Below are 18836 nucleotides of genomic sequence, written 5' to 3' on the forward strand. Positions count from 1 at the left end.
CACACACACACACACACACACACACACACAGTATGCTGATGAAGTATCATCGTTGAATTTTGCTGAACAAGTAATTAAACACGAGAATTAAGTAAATGAATGAAAGTGTGCTAATATTTGTTACTGCTGTTGTTAATTGCATTAAACAAACTATTACAGTATGTGTTTTTCAGTGTCATTTTGTTACAAGCTTTAGTTTGTAGATGCACAGGTGTGTGTGTGTATGTGTGTGTTCATGCGTGTATAGTTGTGTTCATGTGTGCAACATATGTTTACATGCGTGTGTGTGTGTGCATGCAAATTGTTGTTTAGCCCCGGGTCAGCCTTGAGTGAACATGATCATAATCAAAGCATTTCTACGGTCAGCCAATTTGGTGGGGAATGATCATGGTTGGAAATCTGTGACCACAATATCTAATGTGATCTTTCTTTTATTAATGGATTGCCATTTCTAACAGGTCTTGTAACAATGTAAAGGCTCCCTCGTTAGCTACTCTGCTGTGCGGCAGTGTGTTGTGTTACGACATCACAATACAAAGGCAATCAGACAGCAACTTGCACCAGATGTTTACACACAGACACACACAGACACACACACACACACATGCTACAGATGATCTCCATTTCTGAGACAATTAAACAAATCTGAAAGACCCTCTTAAAACTCTCACCTATCTGTCCTGGCTGATGCAATATTCAGCAGTAAAATAATTCCTACAAATGTCCTCATTCACAACTCCACTTTCAATCAAGTCCACAGAAGGAAAAGAACAATTAGCCTCATTCTATGCAAAAAAAAAAACAAAAAAAAAAACATAAACTATTGACTGCTTTTGGAATTTCAGTCTTTCAGAATATAATATGGAATAATGATTCTTTTTTTTTTCTTTTTCTCAGAAACAAAACTATCTTTTATCTTTTACTTCTTAGACAGTGGCCATGCTGGGACACCACCTGGAAGAATTTTAGTCATATGAACCAACCCCAGGATTTTTTTTTCTTTTAACCTGGTACTTAGTTTGGCTTCTTTTGTCAAACTGTTAAGTTATAGGGATGTAAACACACTAACATCAGTTGTCAAGTAGTGATGAGGGACAAACAGGCATTTATATATACATATATTCTTCTTTTCTTTTTTTTACTTGTTTCAGTCATTAGAACTGCAGCCATGCTGGAGCACTGCCTTAAAGGGTTTGTTAGCCAAAGAAATCAACCTCAGGACTTATTCTTTGTAAGTCTATCAATCACTTTGCCGAACCACTGAGTTATGTGGTCATAAACAAAGCAACATTAGTTGTCAAGCAACAATGAAGGGGGGGACACACGCACAGACACACACACATAAATATATGCAGAAATATATACACACACATGTGGCAGGCTTCTTTCAGTTTCCATCTACCAAATCCACTGACAAGGCTTTGGTTGGCCCAAGACTATAATAGAAGACACTTGCCCAAGGTGGCACACGGTGAGACTGAACCCAAAACCATGTGGTTGGGAAGCAAGCAAGCTTCTTACCACACAGCCATACCTGTACCTACACACACACACACACACACACACACACACACACACACACACACACACACACACACACACACACACACACACACACACAGCAGGTCTCTTTCAGTTTCTGTCTATCAAATACACTCATAAATCTTTGATTGATCTGGGGCTATAGTAGAAAACACTTGCGAAGGTAACAAGCAATGGGAGAGAACCTGAAACCAGATCGTTGGGAAGTAAACTTCTTAACCACACAACCATGCCTGCACCTACCATCATTTCTTCCAGTGTTTTCCAAAATGAGATCTATGATAAGGGGCCTTTTAATGAATTTTTTTTTTAAATTTATTCTATAAAAATTTGGTATTCTCTATTTTCAAAAAATCTGGGTTTTTTTAAGAAATATGAAAAGTTTCTCTCTCTAAAACAGATTTTGTCATCATCATCATCATCATCATTTAACATCTGTTTTCCATGCTGGCATAGGTTGGACAGTCTGAAGTTCCATTGTCTGCTTTGGTATGATTTCTGCAGTTTGATGCCCTTAGTAATGCCAACCACTTTACAGAGTGTACTGGGTGCTTTTCATGTGGCACCATCACCAGCGCTTTATATGTGGAACTGGCACGAGTGCTTCATACACAGCACTGGCATGGGTGCTTTTTTTCAAGGAATGATTTATCAAAATTAAGGTGATGGAAGTTGTCCATAAAGTAGAGATAAAGTTCTTGGAAATCTTATAAAGGGCCCATGACAAAATAAGTGTGAACCACTGTTGTGTTTCATTATCATATGGTAATTATATTTTGGTTTTATAAGTACCAGATATTCACCACAAACAGACACAACACACACCTGATGATAAGTCCTGGGGTCAGTTTGTTCAACTAAAGGCGGTGCTCCAGCATGGCCACAGTTAAATGTCTAAAAGAATAAAAGAACATGATCATGACTGCAGCAACATAACTAGCAGGCCACATGCTTTCATGGAGGAGCAAAAAGAAAAGCTTGGAGAAAGAGAGGATGGTCTACATCAGCAAAAATCATACAGAAAAGTTTCTGAGTTTGGATAACTTCTGTTACAGAGAAGAAATGAGGAATCTAACATTTCAAGACAATCACTTCATCTGAGAAAAGAGAATAATTTTATTTTCAAGAGGTGAAGACACTGACTGAGAGAGTAAAGATATGGTTACAGAAGTGGATTTTAGGGGGTGTAAAAAAAAAATCTTTTTACTTTTCTTCTTTCTCAGAAGAGGGGTAGTTCTGAATTAACAGGCTCCTCTATTCCCTGCAACATACAAATTTATACAAAATCACATTTTGTGATTTTGAGTAAATTTCTATCAAATGAAAAGCAATGATTACAGGACAGCAATCCCTTGCATTATGAAAGGAATGCATTCTTGAAAGCTTTGCCATAATAGAATTCCATAATGCAAAATCTATTCTTCTACTTCCATGTTATAAAATACAATGCATTTCTAACACATTTTTTCAGATAAAAAAAAAAAAGAAACACACAATCACTTCTATAACCAGAGTTTCCATAATGCAAAAACTCTGGATATTAAGCAGAGCTCTTAAAAAACTTTCAAAACTTTACAATCTTTTAAAAATTATTGAAATTTCTAGAAAAAAAATTTAAAAGACTAGGAATTATAGATGATTTTGTTGAAGGCCATCACAGCTTAGCATTTTTATTTTTAGCCTAATTTGTAACTAATTCCCCACAAACATATATTGAAATTATAAGACATTTGAAAACTTGCTGCCTTCATTAATGTTCATATATGAACCAGAATAATATACTGCAATAACAGACACACACTATCATACATACATACATACATACATACATATATATATATATATATATATATATATATATATATATATATATATATATATATACAGAATGGGACAAGAATGCAAAACATCCAGACAGTTAGGTGATACAAGAAAGACAATACAAAGAAAACACGGACATATCATTCAGAGTTTTCTCTCTTCAGTCGAGATCCAGATTATCTTTGCAATTTCGGCTGGTTATTCTCGATACTGCTCCAATCTGGCCAGCCCCAAGGTAAAACTAAGCTAAGAGCATTAGATTCCTTGGAAGAAAGCAGCAAATGTATGCAAAAACAAGGACGGAAAAATAATGAACAATGTTACACAAATACAGTAGGAATAATAACGGGACATAACAACAGATGTCTTTCGGCTGAACGAACACACACACACACACACAATACCATACACAGATACATACAAAAAATACACATGGATACACAATATCAAATGTATACAGAAATATACACACACAATCGTACATATAGACCATATAAATATACACATACACACACTATCACACAAACAGAAATACTCTCACCACACAATATAATACATACATGAATATTACTGGCCCTCCATTGGTTACAACAATGAGGATTCCGCTGAAGGACACAAGGAGCCGTGGAGTATAGAACTTACAACCTTATGATTGTAAGCCAAATACCCTAACCACTTAGCCAGATTCCCTCACAGGAATATACAAATACAATATCATACATATAGACATGTGTTCACAATATCATACATAACACCATACACACATACATGTAGAAACACACACTATTCAACAGAATTAAGTGGCCCTCTTGGAAGATTGGTGCTTAGCCCCCAAGATTGCCCTAACTAAGCAGGTACATACATCTGCCACATTTTATTTAAGCTGAGGTCAGCCCAGATTTAGCAAACCTAGCATCATGCATTTAATGCTACATCAGCCAGAGATGCTGTTAAAAAAGAAAAGTTAAGTTTAACCCTTTATATACCCCAACCCAGCTGAAACTGCCCTTGGTCCTGTGATACAAACTTCCCATTTTAAAGTAACTTAAATTAAAATTTCCATTGAAATTTCTTGTTAATTTATATTCCAAACCCCAGCTGAATAACGTCAGAATTATTTTTATAGTTTTTTTTTATTTTCAAAATAAATTGAAAAAAAGCCAATGTATTTCAACAGAAATATGGTAATGAAAGGGTTAAGGAGTTATTTAGAATGTAGGCAGGTATCCATCAGGTTCATCATCAGTCTGCTTCTATTTACTATAGTTTACTAAGCAATGTGGGTATTGGCACTCCATCGAAGATTCCAGTTGATCCGATCAACGAAACAGCCTGCTCGTGAAATTAACGTGCAAGTGGCTGAGCACTCCACACACACGTGTACCCTTAACATAGTTCTCAGGGATATTCAGCATGACACAGTGTGACAAGGCTGACCCTTTGAATTACAGGCACAACAGAAACAGGAAGTAAGAGTGAGAGAAAGTTGTGGTGGAAGAGTACAGCAGGGTTCGCCACCATCCCCTGCCCGAGCCTCATGGAGCTTTTAGGTGCTTTCGCTCAATAAACACTCACAACGCCCGGTCTGGTAATTGAAACCGCGATCCTATGACCGCATGTCCGCTGCCCTAACCACTGGGCCATTGTGCCTCCACTTACTAAGCAATAATAGGGAACTTAAAGACAAGCTGTTCATGGAAACTCCTGCATAAGAACTTGATTAAGGATTTAGAGAAATTCCAAATGTGAAGCAAAGCCGAGAATCAAGGTCTTGGGTAAGAACTCAATGTAAACTATGAGATGCTATAGTATTGAAAGCAGGCTGATAGAGGAGGAAACCCTCCACCCCCATACGTAAGATGCACAGAAGTAGTCCAAAATAAGTGTACTCATAAAATAAATTCTTTCAAATATTCAGAGAGCTCCCTAGTAGCAGATAATAGATTCTGTTACCTAGGTGTTCTAATTAACAGTGGGGAAGAGGTTCCTAAAGAAGCTAAAATAAGAACAGGATGAAGATGAAAATAGTTCAGAAAGCAATTTCATGGATACCTAAAGCAACCAGCAAAAGTATGGCACATGCTATGAAGATATATTTGCTTGCAAGTGATAGCAGTAGCTTCAAGGTGGTACACCAGCATGGCTACAGTTCAATGACTGAAACCAGTACAGCAAAATTTCTGTGTGGATTGGATTATCTAACATTTCAGAGTTCAACTTCAGAATAAAAATAACAGGAGGAAAAAGCTAGAAAGACGACAGAGTTTTTCACGCTCCCTGTTTGAGAAATAGGCTGCAACTGATGGGGAACACAAAGCAACGTAAGATTCATATGTAGATAGGAAGTAGTAAGAGAGAGAAACAGGGTATAAAACAGAAGGGAAGAGAAATGAAAAAAGGAAGAGAAGCAGGCAAGGATGAGGTGGAGGGAAAAATTGAAGTGAGTGGGGGAGAAGGAACAAACAAATGAGGTTATTGAACCAAGAGGAAGTTGTAAGAGCAGAAAAACCCATGGGTGACATGGTTCCAAGTTTGACTATGAAACAGTGGTCCTTCTGTTTCCTTGAGTATGTGGACCCACAATGTGTGATAAATGGGTAATGGAATGACCCATTGTGTTGAAGTGGGATGGGACAGGTTGGTTTGGCATACATAGTAAAGTGTTGTGAACGTGCTTTTTTTTCTACTTCTCTCCTCTCATCTTAACCTTGAAGGAGAACTGTCTGAAATGTTGGATACTCCACTCCCCTCGGCAATTTCACTGTACTCTCTGTGTCATTTTTTCCAAATAATATAAGTCTCCACCTAGCTCCTTGAATTCTGTTTTATCTGATGATATATATATATATATATAATCTTATGTCCATTATCTATGTTCCTGCCTTTAGGCTTTCACTTCATACACGCCAGCTCAATTTGATTCGTTCTCAGTCAAAAGACACCTGATGTTATAGTCTTGTTGTTTGAGTTCATAATTTTGTATCATGTTCTCGGTTTTTTTGTCTTTGTTGCTGAACACATTTGCTAGATTTTTTTACAAAAAGGTCTAATGCTCTTAGCTTAGACTTTCTGGGGGGACAACCAGATCGAACTGTCTCAAGTGTAACTGCCCGATACAGTAACGACTTCCGATATACCTGACTGAGGAAAGAAGGCCACAAATGACTCGTCATTTTTTTGCCAGTCCTTCTAATTGTTGTTTCTCCTGTCCACCTATTTGTCCAAATGTTTTATTGTCCTCTATTGCGTTTTTGTTCCATCTTATATATATATATATATATATATATATATATATATATATATATATGTATACATACATTAAAAATGGAGAAGGCCGGTTTATGGGATTACCTTAGGTTTCCAGTCCATAAAGGGTTTAACTTTATGGCGTATCATCAGATCCCAAAAACCTGTTGGTCCATCTCTTCAAAATATGGAACTCCAGGTTTTTGAGATCTGACAACATGCCATGAAGCTAAACCCTTTATGGACTGGAAACCTAAGCTAATCCCATAAACCAGCCTTCCTCATTTTTAATATATACTGTTCTACATCTTAGAATGTGCTTCTTCTATTGGAATTATCTTTTCTACAAACAATATATATGTATACATATCCCATTTGGGTTATAACCTTGGAGTTTACTTTATAAAGCCTGTCCACAAGTATTGGCTATCAAATGCTATCATCCAACTAAATCAGATCACTTCATTGATGACATATCTGAATATCCATAACTTTCCACAGAGTTTATATAAACATTAACAAGGAGAATGGTGTGAGTAACTTATTGTATTGCATAATTCTTATTATTCCTGCAACACTGGAAAATATCGATTCCTCAGGTCTGTGCATAAATTGAAATGCTTAATGTTGTCATAACCCCCATCTGGCAACCCCACAGGCGCTGACACCATGTAAAAAGTACCCATGCTGGTGCCATGTAAAAAGCACTCATTCTGGTACCACATAAAAAAGGCACCCATGTCAGAGTCACATAAAAAGGCACCCATGTCAGAGCCACATAAAAAGACACAAGTGCTGGTGCCGTATACAGAAGGCACCACATAAAAAGCACCCAGTACACTCTGTCAAGAGCTTGGAGTTAGGAAGGGCATCCAACTGTAGAAACTTTGCCAAAACAGATCACTGAAGCCTGGTGCTTCAAACCGTCCAACTCATGCCAGCATGGAAAACAGACGTTAAATGATGATGATGATAAATGAGTCCCAATTTCACAAAAATATATACCATCAAATGATATCTTGACAAATTTCTTCCAGGGATATCAGACAAGTTTCCTATGGCTGAATGCATCTTAGTCAATACGATAACACAAAACTTCACTTGAAAATGACTCCACAGATTCTATCAGGTGGTGTTATTAAGTTAAACATGGTCTGGACTAGTTTTTCCCTGAAACACATAAATTTATCTAAGTTTACAAAGACACACACACACACATATTACATATACATACACACATACATATGTGTGTGTATGCGTATATGAGAGAGGGGGAGGAGGAGAGAAGTACTAAAAATTCTAAATCCGTAAAAGGCCCTCAAATTAGTAGCAGCTGCTAACTCACATCCCAACTGTAAGAGATAATCTAGCTTTTGATGTGTTTCTTTGGTGGCTGTGAACTTAAAAGCTAACTACAAGGTCACAAGTTCAAATCCGACTGCAGCTATTGTGTGTTCATCACAGCTGAGTAAGGCTTTTGGTAGGAAAAGCATCCAGCTGTAAAGACAATTAATTATTCCGACAACTGTACTATTCCACTTTCAGATCAGTAAAAGTGTGTGTGTGTGTGTGTGTGTGTGTGCGCGCGCAGACCTGTTATTTTGGGCTTGAAAGTTCAATAGAAAAGCGAGTTTCTATTATGAACAAAGCCCTTGTCAGTTGTAGCTGACTTTTACAAGAAAACTTGATAATTATTGTTGTTGTTGTCGTTCACCCCCGTGGATTCCAGCTTTGACCATCCAATCTTTTTTCTGTATTATTAAGTTATAGAGTGCTGTCAAGGAAATGTGACTGAACGACCGCATACAGACTGTTCCATTGACTCATCCCGATAATATTTTCGACAAAGTTTTATAACTAAGAGTAGACAGTTCGTATAACGCTGCAATGAATCTGTTAATCCCACCACGAAACAGAAATGACAAAATACCAACAAACACGCCCGAAACATGATAACTTCGACGGAGTGGCTCATATATATATATATATATATATATATATATATATATATGGTGATGCACCAGCATGACCGCAGCCACTTGGCTGAAACACATAAATTTTAAAAAAATAAATAAATATATATATTTAATCTTTTATTCAAGTAGGAAGGTAGTGCTCATGTCCCTTAGTGGAGACCTAGAGACTAGAATACTATTCAAATTGCATTCATATCACATCGCACTGTCATAGGAAGCAAACAAAAAATAAAAAGAAAGAAAAGGACAGTGAACAATGTAGTCTTATATATATATATATATATATATATATATATATATATATATATATATATATATATATATGCATGCAAAGAAACTAGATGGTTATGGTTGGAACGGTTGCTACTCGAGAAGAGGGGAGGTGTTAAACAATAACACAGTAAAATACCGGAAAAGTTATTAACTCGGTCAGGTGTAAAGAAGGTAGAAGACCTTATCAGTTCATTTAATAATAATTATATTTGAAAATTTTACATTCGGTGAAAGGGAGAGAGAAGGAAAATGACATGGGGGTGAGAGAAAGAGAGAGAGGGTATTGTCCGAACTTTTCGTTACACCATTTAATCAGCAAGAAAAGAAACAAGCTTTTAAAAGTAAAGGTTTAGGTGGCGAGATCATAAGACAGTCTCTTATCATAGGTGTAATATTTGATTTTTGGTTGATAAGTCAAAAAGTATCATTTGTCGAATATGAAAATATATTGAAAGTATTCAAACAAAAAAAAAAAAGAACAAGTTTTAATGATCGATAGTTTTGAAAAAGATTGCTTCCTGTCTAGTGTAGAATGAAAGACAGTCATTTTGAGCAATCAGCTGGGTTTGCGGTTAATGAAACTGGAGCAAAAACTTGCCCTTTCCTTAAAATAAGAACGACGACTTCGCTTTGCATTCTTCTGGGATTAAATAAATACTAATTCATATTATAGAGGAGGAATTGACTCAATCACTATGTGCTCAATTAAAGAAAATCGTTGAATAAACGTATTTAAATTATCAGAAGTAGTCTTATTTTTAGTGGCATGCAATTATTTTAGGGAATCTAACAAGATTGTTTAAAAATTTGACAATGTCATTATTTAACTACAAACATATTTATATACTAATTAATCTGTTTAACTAGTTTGGTGCCCACCCCGCGATTTGTTTATCTCACAAATTCCTAAAACACCGTTTGTTTTTTTTAAATCGCAGAAGTATGTCTTAGTGTAGTTGACAATTATGTTAATTGCATTTGAAATTTTTGGTAAGTTGTTTCCTATTCATTGTACCCACCTCCTGGTTTTTCTTCACATCTCTTTAAAGTGTATGTTTTTTAAATGACATATTTGCAAAAAAAAAGAAAATACCTTTTCGAGAGCGTAGATAACGAAATGTCGATGTTTCAAACACATAATACTGACAATAACAAAAATAGTGAAAAATGCTTAAATTACAGGAATTGGCGGTAACGAAATTTAGACGGGTGGAATGGAAAAGAACAAGAAAGATCCGAAACTCTTCTAAAGAAAAATAATTTTCTAAATATCATCAATATTACTGTAATATACACCCTCGAAAGCGTATATCCGAAAATTTTCCTTGAAAAAATATGCCTTTTTTCAGAAAGTTATGAGGCAACGAAGTTAGTGGGGCATTAATCTGTAATTACACATCTATCTATCTATCTATCTATCTATCTATCTATATATATATATATATATATATATATATATATATATATATATATATATATATATATTTGTTTTTATGTTCAGTTATAATAAAAACAATTTTACATTAATCTGATGGGTTACTCTACGATTGTAGAGTACAAATTTATTGCTCTTAAACAAGAATGTTGTTGATTGTGACTTCGGAGTCTCGGCCAGCTAACCCATCCTCAGACAAGATTATATATATATATATATATATATATATATATACACACACACACACACACACACACACACAATCTATGTGTGCGTGTGTGTACACATTTATTTATCACTATTAAGCTAGTGTATATTGTAGGTGGAATGGTTAGCATGTACGAGGTATATATGTGTGTGATGTCACGTATAATGGTAAATGATGGTCGATATACGTGCCCAGTACAGGAGCCGTTGTTATGTGTTACAGTATAATGAGAAGAATATATCACTGCGTGTGACTACCGAGAAGAACTTAGCGCGGTTTTGTGATATATATATACACAAGTGTATTTTTGTATAAAGGTGTAGACATTGTGTATATTGTTACAGATGTCGATATGCCCGTTATCTTTACCTATGATGCAATATACCTGTATGTGATTCGAAGTCAGTGCATGCATGTATATATATTTGCGTTTCTCACGTACATAACGTCGAACAAGCACTCCCATATATACGTATGAGTGAGTATAGGGGCGTTATTATAGAAAACCAACAATATAAACTAGTGTGTATAAATATATATTTAATACATGTGTATGACTATGTATATATAAATACGTGTGTATATATTATATGCACTGTATTATAGATGCTTGCATGTATGTATACACACCCCACACATATATATACACACACACACATATATATACATATATACACACACATATATATATATACATATACACGCACACACACACACATATTATACACATGTATATATATATTATACACACACACATATACGTATATATGTATATAATTTCCTTTATAACTTTTTGTAACTTTTGTTGTCACCAATATTGTAAGGACGTCACAATAAAAAGAACACATGACGATATATTTAATTTAGTAAATAAATCAACATTATTATTATTATTAATGTTTTATTTTGTTTTAACCAAATATTGACAATTACAGTATAGAATATTTATTTTTATTCGTTTCATTAATTTCTATGATTAGGGAGCGCGATTTCCCATGTTTGCTTCATAGTATCTGACCACTGTATAGATATTTAACCACAATAGGGTATAAAGAAAATTTCATTCAGTTGTAAATATTGCATAATTTCATTAAATACTAAATATTAATTACAAGCATAGAATCTTAAATATTAGTTATGGACAAAGTAGGTTTATATGTAGGATTGAAATAAATCACATTACATACACACAACCACATGGCTGAGTATAATTGATGAGTCGGAAGAGAAGCAAATCAGCAAATATAGATCTCGATTCGATTTAATACGGAATTGAAAAATAGATGATTGATAATTTAGTAAAAGTATAGAAATACATAAATAGACAAATAATATACATACGTGTTTATGTATGGTGTAAAGAAGAGAGATATTTACCTCTTTCAGCGATATTCCTGTTACTTTTTTTTTTTTTATTCTAATCTTTCCGTCCTCACAGACATTAACTAAGGAATTTCAGGATGGTTTTAAAGCTTGAAGAAAGAATAATAAACAGTCCGGAGAATTTTAAGAGATGAGACTTTGGGAAATGTCGTCCGTTTGCTGACAGTCTGTGATGAGAAAAGTAGTATAAATACTAGTTTTCATGATTGTGATGAAGACAAAAAAAAACCAACTGTCTTGTTATTATAGTAGTAACAGTTACCAGTCCTAATAATATTGCTGCTACAGATATTGCTGTTGTTGTTGTGATAGGGATTCAGAACAGAGTTCTGGTGGCGATGGCAGTGGTGGTGGTGCTACTGTTAAGGGTAAGACAATCGTTTGGAAGGCAGTTATTATTGTAATTGCGGTCCGTACGGTAGCAAGCAGCAGCAGTGTAGAAAACAACCTTCATCATTACAATGATGATGACTGTAGTGATGGTAGTGGTGGTGACGGAGATTGTGTTGATGCTGACAATTAGCACACCTCATAATAACGATAACAACGATGCGCGATGTGATTGATGGTCTTACCAGGTGCAGCGGTGGACAGGAGTTGATGATTAAAAGAAATGGTGGCGATAGTAGTAATAATTGTAGTAATGGTAGTTTGTAGCTGTAGTAGTTGTACTTGTTAGAGCAGCTGGGAGGTCACCTGTCACGTGATATGTACAGCCCTTCTATCATGTGTTTGTTGTTTATTCCTCCTGTTGGAATGTGTTTGGATCTAGGTGGAATAATTCTCGATGATAACTCACTCCCAGCAACATTTCTTTCACATATTTATAAACAACACAGCTAAACACTTATACGCAATATATAAACAATACACACAAATTATAAATATACATTAAACGTTAACAAGTATATATATTGCAGGTTGAAGACACCAGTGTATCTCTACTCTTGGTTATCATAATCGTTTTTCTTGGGATGGAATTAAAACCGATTTCTTTTACTCCCCTATTTTACAATATGTGGCACAAAATACAGGCTGTTTGCTTTGTCCGCCGGCAAATGGGAGGGGTCTGGGCACACGTGTCTCCGAAAACTGAAGTCAGTTGTACCACAAGCTATGTAAACAATTCGCAAATAAGATTTTTTTTGGATGTGTATTTATTCAATCTTTATATTAATTCAACTTGCTTTTTCAATGTAGTAAGTTAATCAATATAAGCTGTATGTTTTATATTCGCTTTTGCTTTTGCAATTCAAAATGTATGTGAAAATGTTGTTTGGAGTTATTTTACAGTATTATGTTAATTACGCAGATTCGTGGAATATTGACACGCAGTAGCTTCTAGCTTTTGCATGTCAAAAAGAAAAGGATAAGGACGTGAGCATGTTTAATTCCGACATATGAATATTCACATCATATGATTTTCAAGTTGAGCCAGGGAAGATCTAGGAATCATATGAACAATTCAATCAGATCCAGAAAAGAATCGATGAGAAGCTGTGTGAAATTTTGCTTTTGAACACAAAAACATTACATAACAATAATTAGATCGAAGAAATAAAAAAAAATTTAATAGAAGAAATCTCGGGTGAAGGCATTCTTAAAATTTTTATGATTATAGCTAGTTTAGAAACACATGAGATAGATAGATAGATAGATAGATAGATAGATAGATAGATAGATAGATAGACAGACAGACAGACAGACAGATAGATAGATAGATAGATAGATAGATAGATATACAGGCTTCATGTATATATACATACATGTGTGTGTGTGTGATGAGACAGTAGGATCCAGTGTTACACGCCAGGAAAAAGTAATACAAATAGTTCAAACAAGAATAAATTTAATGCCATTTAAAAAAGGAGTTAAATAATTCGAGCAAAACCTTTGGTTGAAAATGTATAATATATATATATATATATATATATATATATATATATGGATGTATAAAGAATAAATGGAGCAAAACGCATATAATAAATAAGTTCCTTTAATTCCAACACATGTTTCAAAAATTACATTCGAAACATGTCGGAATTAAAGGAACTTTTTTATTACATGCATTTTGCTCCATTTATTTTTTATTATATCAACTCAAACAAAATACATCACTTTAACATGGAATTTCTACCTCTTAACTAGGTATGATATCCCAGTTTCTCTGTGAATTTTGCTACCCTGGTAACTATTAACATATTTACCTTATCGAAGTTTTTCAACTAAGATAATATAAATACATACCTAAATATATATATATATATATATATATATTTATATTTTTTTGCTTGTTTCAGTCATTTGACTGCGGCCATGCTGGAGCACCGCCAGGATTTGCTTTTTGTAAGCTTAGTACTTATTCTATCGGTCTGTTTTGCCGAACCATTAAGTTACAGGGATGTAAACACACCAGCATCGGCTGTCAAGTGATGTTGGGGATGGGGGCAAACACAGACACACACACACACACACATATATAGGTGCAGGAGTGTCTGTGTAGTAAGTGGCTTGCTTACCAGCTACATGGTTCAGTCCCACTGCCTTGTGAGTGGGTTTAGTAGACGGAAACTGAAAGAAGCCCGTCATATATATATGTGTGTGTGTGTGTTTGTGTGTCTGCCGCCCCAACATCACTTGACAACTGATGCTGGTGTGTTTACGTCCCCGTAACTTAGCGGTTCAGCAAAAGAGACCGATAGAATAAGTACGAGGCTTACAGGGAATAAGTCCTGGGGTCGATTTGCTCAACTAAAGGTGGTTCTCCAGCATGGTCGCAGTCAAATGACTGAAACGAATAAAAGAATATATATATATATATATATGTGTTTTTTACTCTTCTCTATTGTTTTTTGTTCTGTGTGTATCAAAAATATCGCTATCAATCTGGAGTAATAATTTGTAGTTTTGAAATCAGTAGTTCCTTGACTGCTATTTCTGAATTCTCAGTATGTTGGAGAAGCAGGTTACTGTCAATCCCTATATATTTATAATTATAAATTATTTACCGAAGAAGGTTTTTTTCATACTGAGCTACCCGGCAAAATTGTTAATTATTAATTTTATTACTAATTGATGATTCCCTGCCCTGCATATCTATATATATATATATATATATATATATATATACGACGGGCTTCTTTCAGTTTCCGTCTACCAAATCCATTCACAAGGATTTTTGGCCTGCCCAGGGCTATTGTAGAAGACACTTGCCCACACAGCCACTCCTGAGCCTATACATATACGATTTAGTTTATTAAAAAAGAAAAGCGGTTGTATAGTAAATATATACTGTGGTGTGTTTAATTTATCATTGAGTCCGAGTTTCATAATTCATGTGGTTCAAGCGATTCGTTTGAACAAGTGGGAACATGAAACTTGGAATTACAATATAAGATGCTTCAGCTTCTAATAATTCCTTCTGTTTTAAAAACAATGCCTGAAATTTTGGGTGAAGGAGCAAATCGATGACATTGACCCCAGCGCTCAGCTGGTATTTATTTTATCAACTCCAAAAGATGAAAGGCAGAGTTAACCTTGGCAAGATTTGAACTCAGATCATTAAGAACTGGAAAAAATTCCATGATGCAAGTTTTCCTATGCTCTAACGAAACTGCCAGCTTTATAACAATAACAATAATGTAATATAACAACCATAGTAGACAGACAGACAAACAGGTTGACTGACAGACAGACCAACAGATAGATAGATAGATAGATAGATAGATAGATAGATAGATAGATAGATAGATAGACAGGCAGACAGAGAGAGAGAGAGAGATCAGGAATGAAGACAGAAACAGGTACAATAAAATAATTACCAGGCGTAGGAGTGGCTGTGTAGTAAGTAGCTTGCTTACGAACCACATGGTTCCAGGTTCAGTCCCACTGTGTGGCACCTTGGGCAAGTGTCTTCTACTATAGCCTTGGGCCAACCAAAGCCTTGTGAGTGGATTTGGTAGATGGAAACTGAAAGAAGCCCGTCATATATATGTGTGTATATATATATATATGGGGGGGGGGGGTTGTATGTTTGTGCATCAGTGTTTGTCCCCCCAACATCACTTGACAACCGATCTTGGTGTGTTTACGTCCCTGTAATATAGTAGTACAGCAAAAGAGAACCGATAGAATAAGTACTAGGCTTACAAAGAATAAGTCCTGGAGTCGATTTGCTCGACTAAAGGCAGTGCTCCAGCATGGCCACAATCAAATGACTGAAACAAGTAAAAGAGTAAAAGAGTTGAATACTGGGGTTGATGTAAACTTGCTGGCCTTGTGCCAATATTCAATATTAATTATATGAGTTCAGCAGTCATGGACTTCTTTGAAGTCATTTCTGACTTTCTATACAAGCACCAGGCATTTGACAACAAGAATGACTGACCTACATAGATTAAAAAATTATATATCTAACCCTGAAACCGATATTATTATTGCTCATTGTACAACAATGAACAAGTACTTGGGTACTCTCCATAAGGTTCACTTTAATCAATATATCTATACCCAATTTCTTTGTTAATCATCATCATCATCATCATCATCATCATCATTTAACGTCCGCTTTCCATGCTAGCATGGGTTGGACGATTTGACTGGGGACTGGCGAACCGGATGGCTACACCAGACTCCAATCCGGTCTGGCAGTGTTTCTACAGCTGGATGCCCTTCCTAACGCCAACCACTCCAAGAGTGTAGTGGGTGCTTTTTATGTGCCACCGGCACAAGGGCCATTCAAGCAGTACTGGCAACGGCCACACTCAAAGTGGGAGTTTTTTACGTGCCACCTGCACAGGAGTCAGTCCAATGTTTTGTTCACATGTCACCAGCACAAGTGCCACTAAGGCGAAGCTGGAAATGATCACACTCAAATGGTGCTTTTTATGTGCCACCGGCACCGGAGCAAGGCCACTGTTCTGGCAGTGATCCCATTCGGATGGTGCTGTTAGCGCTCCATTGGCACTATTGACTATATACCTATAAAGTGGTGAGCTGGGAGAAGTATTAACATGCCAGGCAAAATTTTTAGCTGAACTTTGTCTGTCTTTACATTCTGAGTTCAAATTCTGTGGAGGTCGCCTTTGCCTTTCATCCTTTTGAGGGTTGATAAAATACGGATCAGTTGAACACTGGAGTCAATGTAATCAACATAACCCCTCCCCCAAAACTGCTGACCTTGTGCCAAAATTTGAGACCCATATCAGTTGTAGGTGCAGGACAATGAGCTGGCAGAATTGTTAGCATGCTGGGAAAAATGCTTAGCTTGGTTGCGTTTTTGTCCATCTTTAAGTTCTGAGTTCAAATTCCGCTAAGGTCGACTTTGCTTTTCATCCTTTCAGAGTCGATAAAATAAGTACCAGTTGAGCACTGGGGTCAGTGTAATTGACATACCCACCCACCTCCCCCAAAATTCTTGGTCTTGTACCAAAATTTGAAATCAATATTAGTTATAGGAGTTCAGCAATCATGGACTGATAGTTTCTCTTCTTTGAGGTCACTAATTCTTGACTTGCCATACAAGCACCAGACATTGACAACCAGAATGACTGACCTACATAGATTAAAAAATTATATATATCTAACCCTGAAACCTATATTATTATTGTTTGTTGTACAAACAACCTGTACTTGGGTACTCTCCATAAGTTTTACTTTAATCATATATCTAAATCCGATCTCCTTGTTAATATCTATTATATACCTGTTGATAAGCTAACCAACCTCGCCTTAAACCAGTTGCAGTGAAACCCATGTCAGTGACCAGATAACAGTTGGTGCAACAGAAATTTTGGCACCAAATAATAAATGTCTAGGTGGAGTTAACAGTCTTTGTGTGTCATTGAATGGCTAATATCTGTCTGCTATACTGTAATTGCTTTACTTTCAATACCTGACCTCAGATAAAATCTCTTACCTGGCAAGTACATCTCTACAGAATAATATTAAGTTTGGGGAATTTCTGCCTTCAGTGTTAACAAAATGATCTCAAACTAATAAGGGAGTATTATGTGACAACTGTGACTTGCTAGAAATAGCAGTCAAATCTCCTTCAAATTACACCTTACTCTCTTTAAAAAGCAGAACAACACATTGGATTAGTGGAGACATAGATATAAAAAAAAATGGGCTTGTCATGACTAGAATACCAGGTCAAGCCATTGACTCCATGATCAAGGCAGCCATTAATAGCACAACCTTCTCCAACACCTCAATCCTTTTCTACATTGCTAATGACCCCCAGTAGATTTTATAAAGTCAGATCTACTGGAGAACTCCTCTTCTGTATCACTCACCAGTTGGCTCTTGCATTCAAGAAATTTAGTGAAAACAGTTTTGTTGAACTTAAAATCACAATGCATTCGATCATGTCTGGCACTCAAATTCTTTGTCAAAGCTGCCTGTCAATGTATTCTAGTCCTTTCACATCTTTTGGTTGTTTCTTTTACAATTGCTCTGCTCCATTGTGGTATAGTGCTCTCTCTGACCTGCACTTTATCAACTCTGATATTCCTCCAAAGGTTTAGCTTTCCATCCACCCATATATTGGGTCATCCCATAAATAATGAGGTTCTTTTCTTTTTCAAAATTAAGATGAATAAAGTTATTTTTTTAATCTAAAATATACTCTCCTTCATTTTCTACAATGCACTTCCATCTATCTGGTAGACTTGCAAGGCCCCTCTTCCGAAATTCACTTGTCTGTGACGAAAAATACTCCTCCAGTACTGTTCTGACCTCATCTACAGAATTCATATTTTTCCAGTCCAAATGATTTTGAAGACTGTGGAATAAATGATAATCAGATGGGGCAATATCCGGCGAATATGGTGGGTGGGGCATCGTTTCCCATTCAAATTGTTCCAGCCTTTGGAATGTCATCCTCGCTGTATGTGGCCAAGCATTATCCTGATAGAACACTTTTCATCTTGAAACCAAAGATGGTCGGTTT

At 35.9% G+C, this 18836-nt stretch overlaps 1 protein-coding gene across 12 annotated transcripts in view; it reads right to left on the bottom strand.

Annotated features, from left to right (window-relative positions):
• LOC106877240 (uncharacterized) overlaps window positions 1–13320 on the bottom strand; it is a 156995-nt gene extending 143675 nt beyond the window's left edge. For 2 of the 12 annotated variants that reach the window (XM_089350313.1, XM_089350306.1), the window contains exon 1: window positions 11879–12558. The gene's annotated coding sequence lies outside the window, so the exon portion shown is untranslated. Of the gene's footprint in view, window positions 1–9951; window positions 10007–11842 lie in introns of those variants that run through there. The other 10 variants (XM_014926142.3, XM_014926126.3, XM_014926104.3 and 7 more) reach the window with 10 other exon arrangements.
• Window positions 13321–18836: the final 5516 nt, after the last annotated feature.

Source organism: Octopus bimaculoides, chromosome 4, assembly GCF_046866305.1.
Source record: "Octopus bimaculoides isolate indiv1 chromosome 4, ASM4686630v1, whole genome shotgun sequence".
Lineage (NCBI taxonomy): Eukaryota > Metazoa > Mollusca > Cephalopoda > Octopoda > Octopodidae > Octopus > Octopus bimaculoides.